The 22090-nt window shown below is 42.3% G+C and overlaps 1 gene segment (V, D, J or C); it reads left to right on the top strand.

Annotated features, from left to right (window-relative positions):
• LOC134051122 (Ig lambda chain V-1 region-like) overlaps nucleotides 1-22090 on the top strand; it is a 51844-nt gene that overhangs the window by 1038 nt on the left and 28716 nt on the right.

Raw genomic sequence — 22090 nt, 5'->3', positions numbered from 1 at the left:
CATTTGCAACAAAGTCTGGAATTTAAAATAATACTCTTTATAGCAATGTTCCTCGATGGAAGCTATTATGTTGCCCTTTCACAAACCATTAAGACAGGAATAAAATCAGTTCAGTTTGTACATAACCTGAAGGTTCCAGCATTTGCCACACGCTTGTGAATTAGTGGGTTATGTGCTGAAACAGGTATTTAGGATAAATAATTCATCCTCTAGGCTAAAAATACATAATATAACAAATAATACCCATACTGAAAATAATATTTTACATTCCTTTCACATGGACTAAACTGTGTCCCATGTGAACTGACTACACAGCTTTGCAGCAATTAAAAACAAAAAGAAAAAAAAAATCCTGATTCTGATATTTTCACCTGAACAAGCTTTAATCATTATGCACCAGGTGACTTTGATCCTACAGTGCTCATGCCACTGCCAGATTCCTTGCTGGCTCAGTGCTCTGTGGTTCACCTCCTACATGGGAGATGAACATTAAGCCCAAGGACATCACAGTCTCGGAAAGGGAAGGGAAGGGAAGGGAAGGGAAGGGAAGGGAAGGGAAGGGAAGGGAAGGGAAGGGAAGGGAAGGGAAGGGAAGGGAAGGGAAGGGAAGGGAAGGGAAGGGAAGGGAAGGGAAGGGAAGGGAAGGGAAGGGAAGGGAAGGGAAGGGAAGGGAAGGGAAGGGAAGGGAAGGGAAGGGAAGGGAAGGGAAGGGGGCAGCCCTGGGGGAAGAGCAGCAGCACTGATGGAAGTAACAAAAATCAGCATGATTGAAACACACAAACAAAAAACCCTGGGCTGCCTCCTTCCCTGCAGCCTCCCAGTCCTTCCTGGTCCCTGCCACAGATACTGGAATTTGGTGTGTTTGCTGGGAAGGAGGTTACTCCTTGCCCAGGGATCCCAACCAGAGTTCACACAGGACATAACAAGCTCTTCAGAATAGGAGTTCATCCCCTTCCATCTGCGCAAGCCATCCTTCCAGTCCCCTTTAAATTCCCTACTCAGGGAACCCAGCGTTGTTGAGCCTTTAATCTCCTCCTCACAGTTTCACATACAAACCTTGGCTTCAATCTTTGGATATATTTCCTGCCCTTTTTTTTTTTAATACTCTTTTGAAGCCAAGTTGCCGAGTGAATCGTAAAGGGGGAGAATTCCAAGAGCCTTAGTTTCTCTGCTGTTCCCAGGGCTGGTCTGGGCCAAAATAAATCCCCGCTGTGCCAGCAGCAGTTACTTACAGTCAAAGCCAGGCAGCACAGCCCTGCAGCTTCCCAGTCCGAGCCATCTCCCATTTCCCTTCAGAGATAAAGCCTCCACTGAGATTTTCCACTTCTCTAACTGCATCCCTTCCCATGTTTTCCTTGAGTCACAGAATAACCATCAGAAAAGAAAATGCTGAGAAGGTAAATATTCTGCTTTGGATCCAGGGAGCCTCTGCCCACGATACATCCTGCTTTGCTTACAAAGCTTTTCCATTCCCACCCTCATTTCTCCTTCTTGGGGAAGGGTTTGTTCCCAGGTTCAGAAACCAGTGGTTTCTGTGCCTTCCCCTCCACCACTTCTCTTCTCATAGAAAACTTGGATGCCTCAATCAAATTCCTGACGAAGGATTCAAGGAACAAATGGCCACCACTCCACTGATTGCAGGATTTTTGTCAGACAGGACTGAAATTTGACATCTGGGTAGAGCAGTCTCAGTAGGACATATGTCCCCAGTCAGATATTACACAAAGAGAACGGAATTATTTTTACCCTCTGGAATGAAGCTTAATCTTGAAGTCTCAGGCACATCATGAAATTTGTTTCAACCACTATTTGATCAAATAAAAGTTAATCTTTAAAGATTTTTATAATAATTTAAAGAATTTTCACCATATTTACTTCATTTTTCTACCCCATTTAGGTGAATTTACACCAGTTGTGTTCAGATCCATTATACACAAGCATTTACATTACAAATTCTGGTGACTAACATGCATGCAGAGAATGAATTTTGAATGTTTATGGGCAAAGGTCTATAGAGGGAACTGTCTGATCAAGCAGTAAATATAAACAGTACTGTGGCAATTAAAGTTTGGGTGATTGTCTTAATGCTATAAAACTGCCCATAAGCAAGTATGACAGATATAACATTTCCCAGACTTGGGGAAAAAATTGCTATCATTCATACTGCAAAGACAACAAGTAACACAAAAAAGCCCCTTGGTGTATTAAAATGGCAAATTATTCCCACAGTTTAGTCAGCTAGAGTACAGAGGATGGAGCTTCTCAAGAGGTATGCCTGCAAATATGCTGGGAAATACCTCTGCCCTTCTAGCCAGGGACACCATTTCCCTAATTTTTTTCCCAACTTTTCTTTTTTTTTCAACACTCCTGTCCAAGAACAATAATTTTCTCCCTGGAAAGGCTGGTCTGAGAAACAAAAGACCTGAGCTGCTCTAGACTGCTGTCCCCCTTAGGACAGAACTGTCATTCCAATTACTTGGATTCTGAAACAGCACCACTGTGCATCACAGGCCTTCACAACCCTCAGGAATCAGGGCATGCATTTTCTCCTGGTTGCAGTCCACTCTCACTTCCACTGTGGCCCTTTTTTCGCTTCTATTTGTTCTGTATTTCTGCGTGAACCTGACTTCCTATTTTCCTTGCTCATGTTCCAGCTCTCTCCCTCTCTTCCTGTGTCTCACTGTGGTGCTGAAACATGCAGCAGGAATATGATGGATGATCACCTGTCACAGCTTGTTTATTATAATTCAGACAATCAATTACACATCCCTAATGCTGCTTGTCCCGCTGGAAATTTACATGCTCGGCACAGACCAATGTGAAAATGGAATCTCATTTGCCAAATGTCTTTCCATGGGTACAGCACGATGATTACAGCCTGGTTGTTTCAACAGTTGTGTGTGTCTGACAATGTCATCACTTACTGCTTGCCACGGGTCACATTGCTCCAAGGCATTATTTATTGTGCTGTGCAGGCTCGAGCTTTCAGAGGACAAAGATGCTGTTAAAGCCATAGGCTCAAGGCAAGGTGGATCACACAGCAGGGACAGCCCCAGCACCCGGCAGTTGCCTTTGTTCCCACTGGTGGGAATCCTTGTACCCTCTCCACCTTTTTTCTTTCAAGGGTGACTCGTACTAAATGGCTGGGGAGCTCCTGCACAGACAGGAAGGGTTCTTAAGGGAAAGTGCTGCTCCTGCAGTTAAATAATCCCAGGACAGCCAGTGATTTAATGAGAAGTAAAGAATTGTGGAAAAATGAGACAAGGGGGTAAGCAAAAAGGGCTCCTGAACCTTTGGCTAAAATGCTGTGCAGCAGTAGGTGCCGAACACGCTGAACCCACGAAAGGGTTAAGTGCACTTTACTGATAGGGTAGTTCTTCTGTCTAGATAGACTGGATGTGGAAGATAAGATATTACAGCAAAGAGGGTGTCGAGTATGGACTGAGCAGCCCATCCGGGGCTTCATTTTGAAAACTGGATTTGATCGGAAGTAGCCAGAACTTCAGGAAGAGGAGGGAGGATACATAAGACGTGAAGGAAGTTTCTTCTCCCTTAACAGGGGAGAAAGGCAGGGAAAGGAAGATACCTTTCCTCACTAGGAACCAAATTTCTAACAGCTTCCTGTTAATTGGAAAGAAGGAACAGGAATAGCCCCATCAAACCACACTGCTGATTTACGCTTGCTGTTTTCTCACACACCAGTCAGCTGCTTCTCTCCACCTCTTTCTGAACAGCCCAGCCAGACTGGTTTGGGAATTGTACCTACGCTGCCTGTGTTCTCAAGCACCCACAAAACGAGTCATTCCTGGAAGACTCAAGTGGAGGATGGTGAGTAAACTTAACCAGACTGATTTTCTCATTGCCAGTCTCAGTTGTGGAGCTGGTTGAACATATTCAGTATAGCCAGATTAACCACTTCACTTAGTTAAAATTATTTTAAAATGTTTAACATCTAAATGGTTAATCTAATGGTCTGTGAGAACAAAAACATTAGCATAACCTGCAGAAAAACCATTATATTTATTACACACAAGAGAAAAACCTAGATTAAATAACAGGTTTCCACTCCTTCAATAAACAGGACTGACCTTGAAGAGGGATGGTTGCTGTTCACAGTAGTTATTTTATCAAGGTGGAGGGCAGGCAGTGAAATGGTGTAGTGCTGATAACACTTTTTAAGACCTTATGAGCCACCTACAAGTGTTTTGTCAGTCCTGTGTGCACATTAGGGCAGAGAATAGGCCGTTTATTCTCCCTCACAAAACAAGGGCAAAGGACAGTATTTAGCTTTCAGACAAGGGCTGTGTTCCCTGTGTGAAAGGAGGTACAAGACAGAGCTGCCTGTGATGCCAGAGGACTGGACAGATGAAGTGGGAAGACTCTCTGAAGCTTTCCTTCATAATGACACTTTTCATATGTCAATGGGACAGGGTTCAACAAGTCTATGTGGAGCAGTTCATGTTGGTTATGCATTCATACATTAAAATCTCTGTCTAAGCAGCCCTGTGAGAACTATTATTTCTTGCAAATCCCAATGAGTCAACCCAAATCATGACAAAGTGCTCTCACTCTCTCTGCATGCACATATATATATATATTACACACACATAAGCTCAGTCACTCATAAGCTCACATAAGCTCACTCACATGTATAGATGGACTAAGGTGGTTTTGCTTTTAAAGAACCTGTTTTTCAGCAGAAGATCAACACAGTTAATACTGAGGCTACATGTGCATCTAATTTCACAAATGACACAAGAGCATGAGAAAGGGCTCAAAACCTTCTTATACAGCAAAAGGCTTCCTGTGCTGCTGCAAATTCTGTATGAGCTGGCATTAAAAAGTCTGTTGAGGGGGCAGGGAGGAAATGGAGCAATCAAGTGTGTAAGGAGTCACTGTTGTCCATGGAGGCAAATTCTGAAGCTGGCTGAAGTGAGTCATATTGAAGCTTCAAACCTGTTTCTCTCTTTTTTTTTCCCTCCTTTTTTTAATTTTTCCTAGTACTGTCTTCAGAAAGATGCCTTGGTTACAATTTTGAAAAAGAAGTAAACAAGTATTAGCTCTTGTTGCTATGAAATCCTAATGTACCTGGCAGACAGCCTGAAAGAAGGAAGGCCTCCTCTGACGCTTTGTGTGTGGGGGGTGTGCAGCTGTGCTGAGGCTTTTTGAGGGAGGCCTGTGTCATCACCAGCACCTGACCAGGTGTAAGGCTGTAAGGAGCAAAGCAGTGCAGCCTGTGTGCAGAGCTTTGTGGAGCAAGACCTCCAGATGGATTCTACACAGCGAGGCGTGTTCTAATGAGGATACAGCACTTCCAGACCTGGTGAAAAGTGCAGCTTGGCTTGGACAGCTGTGACTCTTGTGCCTGGTTCTGAGACAGGACAAAGAAAGATCCTCACCACGGTCAGTGCTTGCATTAGGCCACACAACGGTCCTGTGCCAGACCCATAACTCCGCCTGTTATGTTTGGAATGGGAAGTACACCCTACTTCTACCACAGGCAGAATACCCAAAGACAAACACAGCTACATGGTCCAGGGAAGACTTCTATGCTCCCAGGGGAGAGGAAGAGTTTTCTTGCTCTTTTCCATCAAACTACAAACTTGAGAGCTTCCACAAGACTCAACTGCAATCAGATATGCTGCCAGAAAGTCATATTAGTTAAGGAACCTTTCCTCCTATACAAGCAAATTATAAAACTGTCACCCTGTGTCACCTAATTCCCATGCTAACAGGGAAATTTCCTTTCTTGTTACCCCCAACAACCTTACTGCGACTGGAATTTTAGGTTTATTTTTTTAGCGTGTACTCAGATTACACCAGACATTTAATTCCTCCTCATACTAGGTGGCATTTTGTTGTTTGTGCAAGTTCCTCTGTGTTTTATCAAACAGATGCATTTTTATATTACTTTTGTTACATGTGTGTAACACAGTAGTCCCAAAAAGTTCTCTCCAAGTTGTTTTAAGATGTTAGACACTATACAATCAGATGTAGAGGAACCACCTCTATATCAAAAATTATAGTCAAAAGATAGAATGGAAACAAAGGGCAGAACACAGTTCACTTGCCTCTCTCACTCTGAGAGGCAGAGAGAGTTCACTTGCCTGGTAATACAATCTTCCAGTTCTCAGTCCATTACTCAAACCACCAGGCAAAGGTGTCTTTGCAGCCTCCTCCCTCACCAGTTTTTATCTGCCCTTTCAAAACCCCACAAAATCCTGTAGCATGCAAACTTCCTACAAATTCAGTAGCACAAGTGGAGTGGTCAAATGTTGCCCCATGCCAAGGGTGTGATGAACCTGCCTGGAAAATGTGACGCAAGATTCTTGTGAGACACTGCATATTGTGATAGACCTGAAGCGTGGAAATGTCTCCGGGTGTTCTGTAGGGCTGATCTGGCAAGGACCAAATCCTGGAAGAGGTTCTCATTCCTTACAGAACACCATCCTTGTGTCAGGCTCTTTGTACATCATTGTGTACTTTTACAGACAGTAACTTCCACACGTTTACAGTTTTGAAATAAAGTTCACATAAAGACCATGTGTTTGTCCTATCTGTGGGCACACCCTTCAGTGAATGATGTGAATGAATCGCTTGGAGTGAATGATTCCTGTCACTCCAAACACCCCTATCCATGTGCCTGAGCATCTCTCCTCACTGGCTGCGGGAGGCAGAGGAGGGAACCCCCTGCTTTGGCCCACTGCACTCCTAGTCCTGCTCGAGTGCACTTGGGGAGTGCTGAGGCTGGAGACATGCTGAGTCAGGCAGCTCTCCCAGCTGCTCACCGGAAGCACAGCTGTTAGGTAAAAATAACCACGGGGGCAAGGACTTGCACTTTTCTAAAGAAAACAGAGAGATAAACACATTGACCCACTAACTCAACAACAGCCTCGTGGAGCTACTTGATTAGAGGAAATCCCTCTTCTTGCATTCTCCACTCCTGGGCCAGGGGCCGTGCCGAGTTCTGCTTGCTGTGCTCTCTGTGCTGAGAGCTGCTTGCTGTGGGCCGGGCCTGGGTGACAGGACAGGAGCCAGGGCAGTCTCCTGTCTCAAACCCCAGTGGGAAACCTGAGCTCACTGTTGGATCAGGAATGGCCAGGGGAGGTGTCAGGAAGGTGGACAGCTCATAAGCACAAGCCCACACAGCAGCCCATGGCCTGCATCAGGCTGTGGAGCAGTATCAGTGCTGAACAAGCCGCTGTTTTCTCGTGCTTGTGTCCAGCCATACCCAGTTGTGCAGTGGCACCTGTTCCTCTCCATGTGAGCACAAACTGTTCCCAACGCTCCAGCACAGACGAGTCACAGCTCCCAGATTCAGCAGCTACTTGGATAATGCCCCAACTTCTTAAAGGGCTCCAGCCCCATTGCTGCTGGTTCACCCAGTGTCACCCCACACAGAAACAGCTCCAACAAAAGTCTGGGAGAAGGCAAAATGCAATGTGGGGGAAGCTGAGGGCTCACAAGCAAAAAAAAAAAAATTAATTGTATTATTTTTTTTAGGAAATATCTGCAAGGGTTTTGATGATCCTGAATGTGACCTGCATTGAGATATCCAGTGCATGGCAGCATTTACCAAGGTTCCCCAGGATGCAAAAAGGGTAGCAATTCCCAAGGAAGTGTACAGACCACTCATCTTTCAGCTGGGTGAAGGGATAGAAGGACAGTGGCTCTCAGTTTTGTTCCTTAAAAACCAGAGCAGGCAGTGCCCACAGCATGGTTCCCACATGGTAGATGCTGGGGATGCACTAAACCCTTGGAGCATCCTGGGATCCAGGCAAATAAATCTGCAGAGCTGCCACTCCAGCCCTGGGCCCAGAGGTCTCCTTGGCTCTGAAATGGACCATAAAGGTCAGTCCTGAACAACCTTAATCACATTTCCCCTCTCCAACCACTGAGACATGAGCTGCCCTTTCCCTCACCATAAGGCCAGGCTGCCACCTGGGGAATTTCACTTCACAGTCCTATACCTTAATTAATTAACAGATTAATTCAAAGAGGCCCAAACTGACAGACAAACACCAAGTGTCCTGCAACAAGCCCCTGAACACACCATGTTAATGACCCCAGAAATCAAAAGAAAGGTAATTAAATATAAGCTGAGAAGGAGGGAGAAGACAGGAGGCAAAAAAATGAGAAAGATATAGTGGTCAGACCCCAAAAAGGCAGAGAGTAGATATCAATTTGCATGGTAGTTCTGAGAACAACAATGAGTGCCCAGAAATTCTATTTAAAGAGTATAATATTAATTTAATGGGGAAAATATCTAATACAATTCCCAGAGAATTTTTCAATTAAATTAATATGATGGGCTTTAATGGATATCTTAAACAGAGAGTGCGATTAACAGAAATACTGCATGAATTATACTTATATGTTTTATAAAAACTGGCACACAGCCTTGTCATGCAGGGAACCTTATTCTAAACTCTGGCAGGCAGTTGCAATTCTGAACAGAATTTCCCTGCTCAGACATGAATCATTTCCTCTTGGGATTTTTATCCTTCCCGTAGTCTGGGCTAGTAGTAATGTGATGAACCAGATAGAACTGAATATAGGACCTCTTGGGGTGTGTTTTCCCCTGTTTGTACAGTGTTTAGGAAAACTGTTCTGTTCTCAGCATAGGATCTCAGAGGTGCTGCAAAACACCCAAAGTATAATTGGCAGCAGGTCCTTATAGGAGCAAAACACCTTTTCACAGCTGAACTCTGGGGAGCCCTGTAGTCACACAAAGCCCAACAGTGGGGTGAGGAAGAATTTTACTGCTCATGCCACAGTAGTCTCAGCACCATGAACACAAACAAGGAATAATCGTGGTAGAAAATTACTTCCAGCATCCAACTCTTTCCACTACAGAACTGTCTTGGCTTTCAGACAAGTTCTCCAGGTTGCAGAACTTCAAACAAGCCCTGAGCTGTGAGGAAATCAGCTGCTACATCAATAACTCATCTCTACTCATATCACACATTCTTGTTCCCAGTGGTAACTACCCCCCATTACCATCCAGAGCCCACACATTTGCACCCTCATTGTGAACAGCAGCCTTGGTGCCAAACACTCTGAAGAGTTTCAAACACTGATGCTTTAATACAGCATTGCTGAGACATTCCTAAAAATCACACTGTATTTCTTCCACCTGCTTTTTCCACCTGGGGATAACAGGAAACAACACAGAGATGTCTAGCTGCAAATGTGACTGTGAAGTGACTTTTGATTGAGGCAAGAACTGCCTCAGCAGATGAAGTCTGTGTGCAGTGTGATGGGCACTGCACACAGGCAGCAGGACTGCTCAGAAGCTGCTCCATGGTGTGCCAGGAGAGCCATTTGCTCTTGTGATTCCAGCTGGCTCAACGCTGTATTAATTAGGGACTACTGGCAGATAACTCTATTACAGACTTTAAAATTCAGAATGCAGTGGAGGGAAGAATTTTGGTGAAAGCTCCAAGCATTAGGTGTTGCAGTAGAGCCACTTTTAGAAGCTGGGTATGTCATACATCAGATGAGCTCAACACAGTTGTCCCCTTCATCTAATGTGTTTTTAGATTATACCCACACAGCGAGCTAAATTCTATCAGAGATACCACACATGCATTTCATACTTCCTCCCACAGAATCCACACAGAGAAGTATTCAACCAGCTTCATAAATATTTGAATGAGAAGAGGATCCTGCAAATAAAATAGCTCTTAGTTTTATTCTCAGCATGACTACTATACTGTTGTCGCTTTAAGCAATTACTAGACAAATTTTTTGCAGCAACATCATCATAGCTGGTTCTTAATTTTGGGAAACTCTTGGCCCAACTCTTCAATTTCTTCACATTTAACCCCTTCTGAAGAAAGTGGGAACCAATCTGCTCTGAACATCAGGACCCAGTTCCCTCAAATGAAACCTTGCAAAGCGCTGACATTTTGAATTAGTGACACTTTTGAGTATTAGAGAGACAACAATCAGCTTTTCTTGTAAGCCCAGTTCAATAAAATGTTACCAATTTCATAGTCATGAATCCTAATAAATATTTCTCCAAAGCAGTCTAAGATCACTGGACAGCAGGTGCTAGTGAATGCTAGATGTTATTATTTTTCTTGTGAAAATCCTATCAGCAACTCCATGCTGTGATATCCGGAAGAACAGCTTCCAATGAAGAAAAATTGCTTGTCACTTGCTGCCATGAGATGCGAGATAGCTCAAGTTAAGCAGAAGCCATATTGCTGTGTTTTCTATTTCTTTCATAGCACACAAATAAAGTACCCTGTGGAAATATGTGAGCTGTAGTGACAGGCATCTCTTGAATGCTTTTAATTGCTGCCAAAAATAGTCCGAAGCTCTCACCAAAGTTAACACAGACAAAATTTCCATGGTAGGCATCAGTTCCATGTGAAAAAAAGTTAGATTTTGCATCAGTTAAAATAAAAACAGCAATTACCCAGTTTATCTCTTCTGAAAATTCCATTTTACCTTACAACACAGATGCAGATAATACAGAGGAGAAAGCAAGCAGCTCAGAATGCCATCTTCCTTCTACTGCTGTATAGTAACATCAACCCCTGCCACTAGTAGGCAGATTTTAATCATCTTCTTTTCATTATTTTTACAATAGTTCCTAATAATGTCAGTCAAGGACTAGAATCGCATTTGCTAAACTCAGCATAAAGACAAAATGCTCCCAGCACATTCAACAACAGACATCTTTAAAATCATGCACTCAGAGCTTCTAAACTTTCTCCCATTAATAAAAATTCAAGCTGAGTTAGCAGATTTGCTCCCCAGTCACAAAAATTAATCTTCTCTCATTATAAGTATAATCAGTGAAAGCTCCCAGGCAGACAGGGCTCTCTCCCTGGCTGTTTGCAATCCTGTGCAGCACAGCCATGGGCAAATCTCTGGCCAAAGACCTCGGTACTGGGAGCAGATCCCAGAGAGCATCTCCTGCTGCAGCACAATATCTCACAAAACTTGTAATTACCTTTCTCTTCCTCTCCTCATTTATCATCAGCTCTCAAAAGATCCATTTTTGATTGTTTCCCACCCTTTCCATGACACAGAAAGGGACTAAGATACCCAGGTACTCAAGACACTCATGTGGAAATTTGTCACTGGCTGTTTCAGACCTGCTACGTGACCGAGATCTTTACCAGCACAGGTGACTTCTCCCAGCACGAGGCTATATCATTATCAGGTAATATTCTGGGACAGGTCCCTCTTGTTCTAGCAAGAAGGGTCTGACCTGAGAGACTACCCTGACAGTGTTTCCTAACTGCATTCTTGACAAAAACAATTCATTAATGGTTGCTTGCTGAAACAAAACGTTAAAAAACCCAAGCAACATCCTGAGCAGCTGTAGCCCAAAACCTGCATTTCCTGAACACTGACAACTCCCAGACAAGTCAATGAATTCACAAGATGGACAAGATGCAGGATCAAGCTCCTTGTAGTTAAAATTACTACTTTTTTACAGTTTTCTTTATTTAAGTTTTAGTTTCCCAGTATCCAGAGAAAACATACATCAGCATGAAAAGAACCCATTAATATGTCTAATGCTTTTCCCCTAAAACTACCATGATCTCACCAGTTCCAAAGCCCAAAGGAAATTAAAGCACAGCTCTACAACACAACGCTGAAGGATACAGCTTAAAACCCCAAGAAAGCTGGGAAATTTCTGTGCAAGGGCTGCAAATCTGATCTTTGAAAGGAAAGAAGCTTACAGTGAGCGGTAATAAAATTATTCCAGTCTAACCTGAAAAGAGAAAGCCTACCATTCAGCAAACAGGAAATCCCAGAATTTATAGATGACCCTGTTAGAAAGCAAATGTTTTGGAACAAATGGTTCTCTCCCTGGCGCCTGTTTTCCACTGGTTTCTCTCCTGCACTTTCGCCTATAATCCCAGGACCAGAGCAGCACCGTCTGGCTGTCGCTGGTAGTGGCACTCCCAGCTTCACCCACAATCACGGGCTGGAGGGAGTGACCTAACAAGGGGTCCGAGCCTGAAAGCATGTCTGGCTTTGCAACCCTATCAGTTAGCAAACCCTCCCTACTAACCTTGCACTCTTTTATTCTCATGGACCATTATGACTTAAGCAAAATTACTTTTCTACTAAAAACATGAAGTTTAGAAAAACTTGTGTGTATGTGTGTGTTGTATAGAACTTTTGTCCTCAACTAATGTTAAGTTTCACATAGTCCTCATATATATGACAAAGGCACTGCACCAAGGGAAAAAAATGAAAAAACCCTACAATTACTACAGCTTTTTCAGCTTCCCTACTTTTCTTGTGCTCGTTATGTTTCAAAGACTCAGCAGATGTAAAGGAAAACGGGGGAACTCTCACCACAGTAATAGGGTGGCCAGGAAGGATAAGCACAAGTGAATGCCAGTGCGACCCAGTCCAGAAAAGGAACTCATCTGCCCTCTTAGGTCCAACACACCCCTGCTCACTCCTTTGGAAGAGACACACCAAGTCAGAAGCATGAAGCACATCCCACCCAACCCTTGGTGTTCCCATTCCCACTCCAGTGAGCTCAGCATCACCCCGTTGTTCCCTGGAGCAGCACTCGGGTGCTGCAAACGGCCCCAAGAGCCTGCCCTGGGAAGGCCTCCCCGCTCCGTGCTCCGAAGCCGGCAGCTGGCACGGCAGACAGACCTTTCCCGCTGACTCAGCGAGCATCTGCCCGCACTTGCCCCGAGCAGCAGGGTCATGCAGCGGAGCCGAGCTGCGGGAGCTGCGGGTTACAAACGAATGGGTGCCCAGGGAGGGCTGGGCTGAACCTGAAGCACCAAAGCGCGGGCTCTAAAGGACAGGGCTCGCTGCTCAGCGTGACCTAAGGATTCACCTTCTCACAATATGGATACCATCCATCACTGAGAATCTCTTTCCTGATCCTTTTCTTTCTCCCACCCTATCCCAGAAAAAATAATAAATAAATAAACAAACACATAAATAAATAAATAATCCTTTTTCCTCCACAGCTATCGGATTGTCTGGATTGCTACACACTTAAAAAAACAGATATTGAATATCTCTTTCCTCAGCAAATCTACTCTGTAGCATAAAGAACTCCCTACAGGAAGTCTGTGAGGCTCAATCGCTATGACACAGTCAAGGGAAATTTAGACAGTCAAGGAAAATTTAGTGTGATGTTTGAGAAGCCAGGACAAAAAGGATCAGCCTTTCTCAGGATGAAGAAAAGGTGCCTGAGCTAAGTGGGGCTGGCAGACCAGCACTGAAATACTCTTCAGATATGCAATTACAGCTATCCCTAGGGGTTTTGCTTTCGTGTTGTTGTTTTTTAAAACCCTTCTCCAGAGTCAACAATTTGCCTGAATCGCTTCTTATTCATTTCATCTTCATGACTTCTGAAGGCATCTAATGAGACACTTTGAAGTTTGCCTGAAAACAAAACAGAACCAAGCAAAAAAAAAAAAAAAAAAAAAAAAAAAAGGAAAAAAAAAGCAACCACCCTGAGGTGACATTAAATCCTTCTCCTGAAACGTTAATCTTCAGGATTACAGCTCAGATCTGTTTTGTTGTAACACTGTGCTATATTTGGATTAATGGGCTTTGTCCTTACTGTGTTAAAGTATCTTGGGAACCAAAATCCAAAATGTGGCACCTATGATATGGTTTTTCAGGCTTATGCACTGTGTGTGAAGTCAGGGCAGAGTCTAAAATGTAAAATTTGAGATAAGCATTTTGTTTTTTCAGGTTCTGCTCAGAACAATATCTTCGCCTACTTAGTTCTCAAAACACTGCAGGTGGGATTCTGAGTGGATTGTCTGTAAAAACAGTGAGAAAAATCTGGAGTCAGTCATAGTTTTCAACAAAAAGCTTTGCATTTACAGTACTTTGAGTGTATTATCTGACCTCACATCTCTTAGCCAAGCCCACACATAAACACTCATAAAACTACAGAAGAAAACACAATAAAAACATGATTTAACTTGATTCCCTGATGGCCTCTTGAATAGCCCTCCAGAAATACACATACTTTTCAAAAATTGTTTTAAGAAGAAATGAAAGAAGTAGGAGATTTGTGGAGATGTGGCCAGTCTCTGCTGAGACTGCAACTTGCCAGATCAATCAGTTTTGTGATTGTTGCCAACAGTTGAAGGATTTCTTCCTTCACTTTAAGGTAGTGGGTCTGCACAGAGGGAATCCATGGAATCCAGATCAACACGTGGTGTTGTGCCATCAGCACCTGTGTTGTAAGAGGGGTTTGTTTTTTCACTCTGTATTTTCTTACAGCCAAACCCTGGGAAGGAACTGAGTCTAGGCGCTGACCATGCCCATGTTGTTTCAAAACACAGGCAGAATGGTAACAACTTATCTCACTATTTGCCAACATTTTGCTTTTTGTACTCACACAGAAGGTAACTGTGTAAATTTCTTTGGGAGTCAGAGATTCTGCCGGGTTGATTTACTGAAGGCTGATTGAAAGAAGAACAGAGCTGCTGCTGGTGGGACACTCCCATGCAGCACCTCAAAGTGTGTCCTGTCAGACACATGGATGGGATTAAACTTGATTTAGGTTCCTACCTAAATCCTTCTAGACACTTCTACCCTTATTTCTACAAAGCTGAAGTTTCAAAGGATCCCTCTTTGGCAGCATCTTTTCTTCTTGTAGTTTTAGACCAAAATTTTCTTGATTCTTGTGCAGCACTTCCTAACTCAAAAAAAAAAAAAAAAAAAAAGAAGGTTCACTTTAGAATAGTCTCATACACAAGCTGACAGTGAGTTTGCCAGCAGCTGGGAGCTGGAGTCAGTGCTGTGTGGTTTTTGTGAGCAGCTTTGATGTGAACAGCAACACACGTAGCTCCTGAGTCACATAATGAAGCTTCAGTGCTTGAAGGCAAGGAGGGCAGAGCAAGCCACACCTTTGACATTTTGCCCATACCACGGCTCCTCACAACAAAACGTTCCTGGCTGTGCAGTTGCTGCTTGGAAAGGTTTTCAAAACTTCCTGATGCAGCCACAGAGCATTTGAGACAGGCTCTACCTAGACAGCACATTCTCTTCATTCCCCAATGGCAAATTCAGAGTGATGACCTGCAATGTGATTCACCTTCAAGCTTCTCTCCAAATTTGTCAGCTCTAAGGAAGATACACAGCATTAGGCACAAACCTTACTGTAATTAAAATATGTCTCAAAATAAATAGGCCATATTACTGAGAGATGGAATAGGGACAAATGAAAGAAAAAAAAAATTTGTCTGAAAATGTGAACAAAAGAGAAGTTGCCTTATGAATCTCTTACCTGAAAGTAACATTTTGGGGAGACAAAAGTTCTTTTTTCTTCAAGACCTAGCTGTTCAAACACAGAAGTATAACTTACTAATTCACTATTCTGAGTCCGATTAGTAAGAAAGCAACCTACCAGCTTATTTATGTGCTTTAGAAAGCTAATTTTGCTCCAAAAGTCTGTTAGAGAAATGGTTCATTTTCACAGCTGTTAAAGCTCGTTCTAAGACATACATACGCTGAACTCTCTATTTAACCTTAGATTAGAAGGAAGGTTTTAACAAGCATTTCTGAACTAAAACCATATGTCTGTCCTTCACATACTTAAAATACAGCAGCTGATGAACAACACTCACCATGCTGCAAAGCAACTTCAGCGAAGAACAGTTGCTCCAGCACTACTAGGAAAGAGCACAATACTAAACTCTAATTGAAGAAACCACATAATAGTATTTTCTGTCTTGAGTAGAGATTATTATGAGTCCTGCTTAGATCCCAAGTGGATGATGGGCTTTGGTGGCCAAGCCTCACATGGCTGTTGGTATTTCTACTTTCAAGGGTGGTAAAATGTAGGAGAAAATAGGCATGTAGAAGACATTTGCCATACTTGTGAAGTAGCAACCTTTTAACCACCTATCCTAGTTAGAAACAGCTGAATAACAGTATTTAGAGCCAAAGAACTGAAGAGTTCATAGATGAAATTCATATCCCAGTTGAGTTACCGCAGTAAATAATAAATGGAAACTCAAGAAGCTGCAGGCTGACTGTACTGTGGAAGTCCAAGTCAGGGATAAGACACAAACTGCTATGAGTGGATAAGAGTCAAAACTCTCCTTTGTATGTTGACTTAAGCTCTAGAAACAGCAGTTATATTGACTAGGAAGCATAAAAATAGAAGCCTGATTGAGTCCTATTACAAAGATACACTTAACTACTTTTTCCCTTTGCAGTGTTTCCTGTGATTCGTCTTCAATTCACTTACCTCTGCTGCTACTTTGTAAGTTCAATGAAGCAGGAAGAGTCCCAGATATTGGCCTAAGAGAGAGTAGGGTAACCAAAACTATCTTCTGTTAATGTAAGTAAATTTGGATCTGCATAAAATCATGGCCTTCAAACATTTTCTCTGGTAAAAGATAAGATAGTCATACTTCCCTCAGGCCTATTTTAATTAAGCAAGATTCCTCAAGGATAAATGAACAAAATTAGCTCAGTTTGGAGCAGCTTTAAACTACATAGTGAACTCCATTGATAGGTGGAAGTTACACCAAGAGAGACACTTCCAGAAGGGATCTGTGTAGGATCATAGGGTGGTCAGAAGAGGTTCTTGAGACCTTGAAAGAGATACATATAATCCTGAAGTTTATTTTCAAGGGAAAATCTGTACTTGTCACAAGATACACCTGCCAGCAGAGCCTGATTTTTAGATGCTACACTGTATCCCAGAAAGAAAAACGGAGGGAGACTCTCAAATCAGCTGCATGGTAGCTACAATTTTTTAGACTGAACATAGGCAAACTGTGATATCTAAAGTGCTTTTCACTTCATGGAGACTTAACACAAACACAAATGCACACAACAGCAACATCCTTAATTTCATGGCACTCAGGACTCAACTCCACTTGCATCTCTGTGCCTGTAACTGAGAACTTGCAGATACATTAATCATGAAAAATGTGCATGGATACCTTTTTTCATGCATTTTGTTGGCGCTGTCTTCATGATTAACTGAATGCATTTGGCCTTATTTTCAACCACAGCTGCACTGATTTAAGTGAAGATTGACTTCAAACCCATTTAGTCAAATGCTGGCAAAAGCCTGTAAGATATGTTTATTTTGGTTTAACTAACATGGACCGGGAATGCACAGTAAACCAAAGCTAAGCCTGAGTAAAACACTCTTACACTGAAATAAAGTTGTCTGCATTGTGAATGCTTAAGCAAGTTATTTTAGAATCCTGCTCCAGTTGAATCAGCCTCGCTTTCCCATCTAGATGAGGCCCCTGTTTCAAAGGTGCTGCTTTTTGCCTCTTGAGTACAAAGTAGTTTTGTGGGTTAGTAAAAATTCTGATGAGCTTTTCTGAGTCAATAACAGGCCATAAGATATTTTGGGGGAAAGATCTGTTAAATACCTCCTCCCAACTCCCCTCCCCCCCCCCCAAAAAAAGAAAGAAAGAAAAAAGAAACTAACCTTTGTGTTCTATTTAAAAGAAGAACAGTTTCTAAACTGTAGATGAACCTCTTATCTGGTAAATCTCAAAATCCATTAAATGGCTTGGAAAACAGCCGTGTAGGGGAAGAAGGTGTTATAAATCATCTAGAAAAAGAAATATAGACCCCTAAGTCAATCTCATCTATGTTGGGCAGAGCACATACAAGTTTTTCTGGGTATTGAGAAATGCCTTTTTCCTTTTCTTTTTTTTTTCTATTATGCTGGCTGTCACCACAGTATGCACTTTATCAGTCCAGTATTACCAGAGGGGAGTTGCAAGGGAAGGGAAGGGGAGGGGCAGGGGGAAGAAAAGAAAAGAAAAGAAAAGAAAAGAAAAGAAAAGAAAAGAAAAGAAAAGAAAAGAAAAGAAAAGAAAAGAAAAGAAAAGAAAAGAAAAGAAAAGAAAAGAAAAGAAAAGAAAAGAAAAGAAAAGAAAAGAAAAGAAAAGAAAAGAAAAGAAAAAGCTGCCAGCACTGGGCTGCAGCCCAGCCAATACTTGATTGCAGGTATACACATTACACGCTGCATCAGCAAAGCTGTGGAGAGTGAGCCATAAACCTCCCAGGAGGGGCTTTACAGGGAAGGCTGACAATGCAAGTTCAGAATCACTGTGTTATTTGGAGACATCCTGAGCAGCTAAAAATACATTGCAGCCTTTAGGAAGAAAGCAAAGGGGAAATATCTTTCTCCTTCCAGTCCAAAGGGGTGGGGGCAAAGGAAGGAGAGAAAGGGTTATGAAAATCCTCATGGAAGGTGTAGCTTGGGGAAATCCAACACGTGTGGAAGCAAGCAGGTAAACCACCTGTGCTGCCAGTTGTAACAGAGGGATCCTGATGCTTGAAATGACTTTAAATGCGGGAAAGATTGTAGCCAGGGGCTTGGTCTGATCATCATTGTACTATCACCTTTAATAACTCGTCTCTGCCTGAGCAGATCCAGCATTCACACAGCAGCTATTAAAACTAAATTGCCCTCATTAATAGAATTTCCACATTCCTTCTGTGCATGTATCCCAGCGTCCTGTATCAACAAACACTGAGCTTTACTGTAAGAGCTGACAGCATGAAAATATCCCCGTTTCATGTAGTGTGACAGATGCAAAGGACTCATGAAGTTGGGGCTCAAACACATCATCTAGAACTGTCCAGTCTAAGACCTCAATCACTTTGAGAACTCAGGTCAGGACTCAGAGCAGTAGGTTTCCATGTCACCTGAATGAGAAGTATTCTGCTCAGCAAAGAAGTGCTCTGCTCAGTAAAGACAGAGGAGATATCACAGGTGGCATTTCATATTCAGGGTGTGTGAATACCTCAGAATGTTACTGTGAGAATAGACCTTGATTATACCTATCAAGTGAGATTATGTAAATTCAGACTAAATTATCTGCATTATTTTAAACAGCTCTACGATGGAGGATGAAGGTACTGAATAGGCTACAAACATAACCAAGTAAATGGTGTTGGTAATACCCCTGAGCACAGATTCTGCAATGCCATAACTGCTAGAGAGGCATGATCTGCATCTTGATATAAAATGTAATTCAGAATGCAGCTCGTGTTGGAATGCTGTCCTGGAAATAAGTTCAGAGCAGTTCTGAGTGTCAGGAGGAGTTTCTGCCTCTGCCATAGATGTTATGTGACCCTGAATAAATTACTCAGACTTCCATTTTATCAGTCTATGCCATAAGGATGACACGCATCTCAAAGGTGTTTAAAGAATTAACTCCTTAATATTTGTAGAATGATTTGTGAGCCCTCTCCAGGCAGTGCTGTGAAGGGCAGACTGCAGACATTGTAGGCTTTCAGATTTTAACTATGATAAGAAATGCTCCTGCAGGAATGTGCTGCTAGAAAACTTAATACAGCTGTTAATCCCCAAAGGCTCTGATTTGCAGAATGAAGTCCAGCATGCGTAAACAGTTGGGTTGAGAATATAAACGACCTGACCTTTTACACATATTCTCAAGCTTTCACAACTGAAAACTATGGAGCATCACATGTACTTCAAGTACAATAGGAAATAATGTTCCCACACGGCCAGCAGGCTCAGAAATGAGGAAAAGGAGTGCTAACAAAGCAAAAAAAGGCTAACTGGCAAGCAGGACCCAGATTTTGGAGTGTAGAGGTCTTTGCACTACAAGACTCAGATAACAAGTACTACATGAGAGGCCTCCATTTGCAGAAGCAATAAATTTAATAAAGATACAAACTGACAATCTGAATACACATCTAGCTTTGTCTTTTCTCCTTCCTGCTTGTATAATTTCCTTCGGGAAAATCACAGTTCTTGTTCACCTCTGTTGTGATTCCCTTGAAGTCTCAGCTGTTCCAGGGAAAGTAAATAGGGTTTAAAATTAATTATCAATTAAAATGAGGTTAATCAGCATCGGGCTTGTCATCTATTATCCTTGTAAGTGAGACAATCCTGTCGTCCTGCAAAACCCCTACCAGGAGCAAGGCCAATAAGACTCAGCAACAGAGCCTGGTCCCTCGTGACCTTTGCTATGTTTAGGAAGAACAGCTAAAATAGGCTCTAATCCTCAGTCAGGCCAACTGAGAACAACTATCTTTAACCCTTTTGGTGCCCTGTGTGTATGAAGTGTCTGGACTGCAGGACGTGTTTATTATTCCAAACTGCTTGTTGCTGTGTCAGTTATTACATATTCCCAGAATATGGGCCTTCCACCATCTAAGCAGGGAAGCACTTGACTTCACCAGAACCTTTGCCACTCCACAGAACACACTCTGGGCTTTTTTTTTTGTTTGGTTTTTTTTGGGTTTTTTGGTTTTTTTTTTTTTTTTTTGTTCTAATAGGATGTACTGGTTATACAATCATTTACACAAGGCCTTTGTTTCAAATGCCTTCCAGGATCTTGTTGTGATGATGTACCCATTCATGCACACAGGACTACACAGATAACATGCAGGGAATCCTGGCTCTGAATACACTCACCTGTAATATTAAATCGTTAGAGGAGGAAGAAGTCTCACCACTGACACATGGAATCTAAGAAACATAGCACTTCCTCAGGCACAAAACAGATCTAGAGTGTGCCTGAGTTTTGGCATGTGCAAATGACTCAGCTGTCTTTATATCCAAAATATCTGCTTAGGAACCACCAAATTTTTACCTATCACTTCCAATACCCATAAAGTGGGAAAGCATGCAACAAGATAAAAAAAAAATATTTCATTAAAGAGAAAATACCTCTGAATGCAGGATACACCTGCATCTCAGGTTTCACACTTACACATATTTCTGTTAACCTGGGGATAGGCACAGATGTGTGACAGAATGTGTTGTGCCAGTGCTGCTCCATAAGCATCCACATCTAATAATCCCTGTGAGTTCTCCAAGCTTTTCCTAGAATTTTACTGCTGTAACAAACATGGAAAAGGAGACTTTCAGAGGTACAAGTAAGAATGGAAAGAAACTGACTTGAAAACATGAAAAAAAGTAAACTTTCTTTCCATTGCACATTTAAATTCTCCCAGAATCAGTTTTAGACCTTGGACCTTTAACACTGGGTTAGAAAACAACACTCATTTTTCTGAATCGGCATTGCCTGCTCTTCCTTGAATTCAAAATCAAACAGAACAGGAAGATATTTATCCCTTCTCTAGGATCTCTTTGACATCACTTTTAATCTCTTTTTTTTCTGTTCATATCTTAAAATAATTCAGTAGTGAGTGTATGTGTGAAGGCACTAAGCTTTACTCTCAAAATATGTGTTTTTTTTAAAAATAATACAACAAACCAAAAGTACAATTTGTTTCAATCTTCTTCTGCAAGTTAAGGTAGGAGCTCAGCTGGTGCTTTATTGCAAAGAGTTTCCTGCCAAGAAGTGCCACAGAGGTCCAGCCTTTGCCTTTGCTAAAGTTTGCTGTGCCTCTAGAAATAAAGAGTTGAACTGTATGATCTGGAGGACAGCAGAACAGAGGATTCAAAAGCAAGGCATCCCAAGACTGGAAAATCTGTGCAAAGCTGGAGGTGGCCCCTGTTTGTGGATAGGAGATGCCACAGAGAAGCCCCAAGGAATAGGGTCCATGAGGGAGGATAAACACAGATATGGAGCCAATGAACAGGATGGGAAAGTTCTCTGGGGTCCTTCCATACAGTCCCCTGCCCATTACATAAAGTTGGAAAAGAAAGAACAGAAAGAATGCAAATATGGTTCTGGTGAGGCTTCATGTGAGAACCAAACCTGTGCAAAACCTCACATGCAAATGTTTGCCTGCTGCAACTTATTTGACATAGATATCCACATATAACTGTAGGGGAAAAGTCTTCCCCTTTTGGCTAATTTTTTTAAAAACACATTTGTACATAAGAGAAACCTTGGCATGATAATATAGGTTTGCACATTATGAAAGAATTAGACTTTGTGGGGATTTATAGTGAAGAAATTCTAGAGAACCCAGGACAGCAGCATTAATGGTTTCCCAGAGGCAGGTTACTCAAGTATCAGATTCCCATCTAACACCATCTGAGGGGTAGGTTTTGCCTGGGCCTCTGTGGGACACATAAAGTAGATTGTTTCATGAATTTCTGCTGAAGATTCTCTATTTTTGCAACACTTCTGGTGAATAGTTGCTAGCATATGCAGTGACCCCCTCCTGACTGTCTCACTGGAGCCAGACTTGA

This window comes from Cinclus cinclus, chromosome 17 (assembly GCF_963662255.1).
Source record: "Cinclus cinclus chromosome 17, bCinCin1.1, whole genome shotgun sequence".
In the NCBI taxonomy this organism is placed as follows: domain Eukaryota; kingdom Metazoa; phylum Chordata; class Aves; order Passeriformes; family Cinclidae; genus Cinclus; species Cinclus cinclus.
Note: the sequence above shows the minus strand (reverse complement) of the source record. Positions and strands in the feature narration are given on the sequence as shown.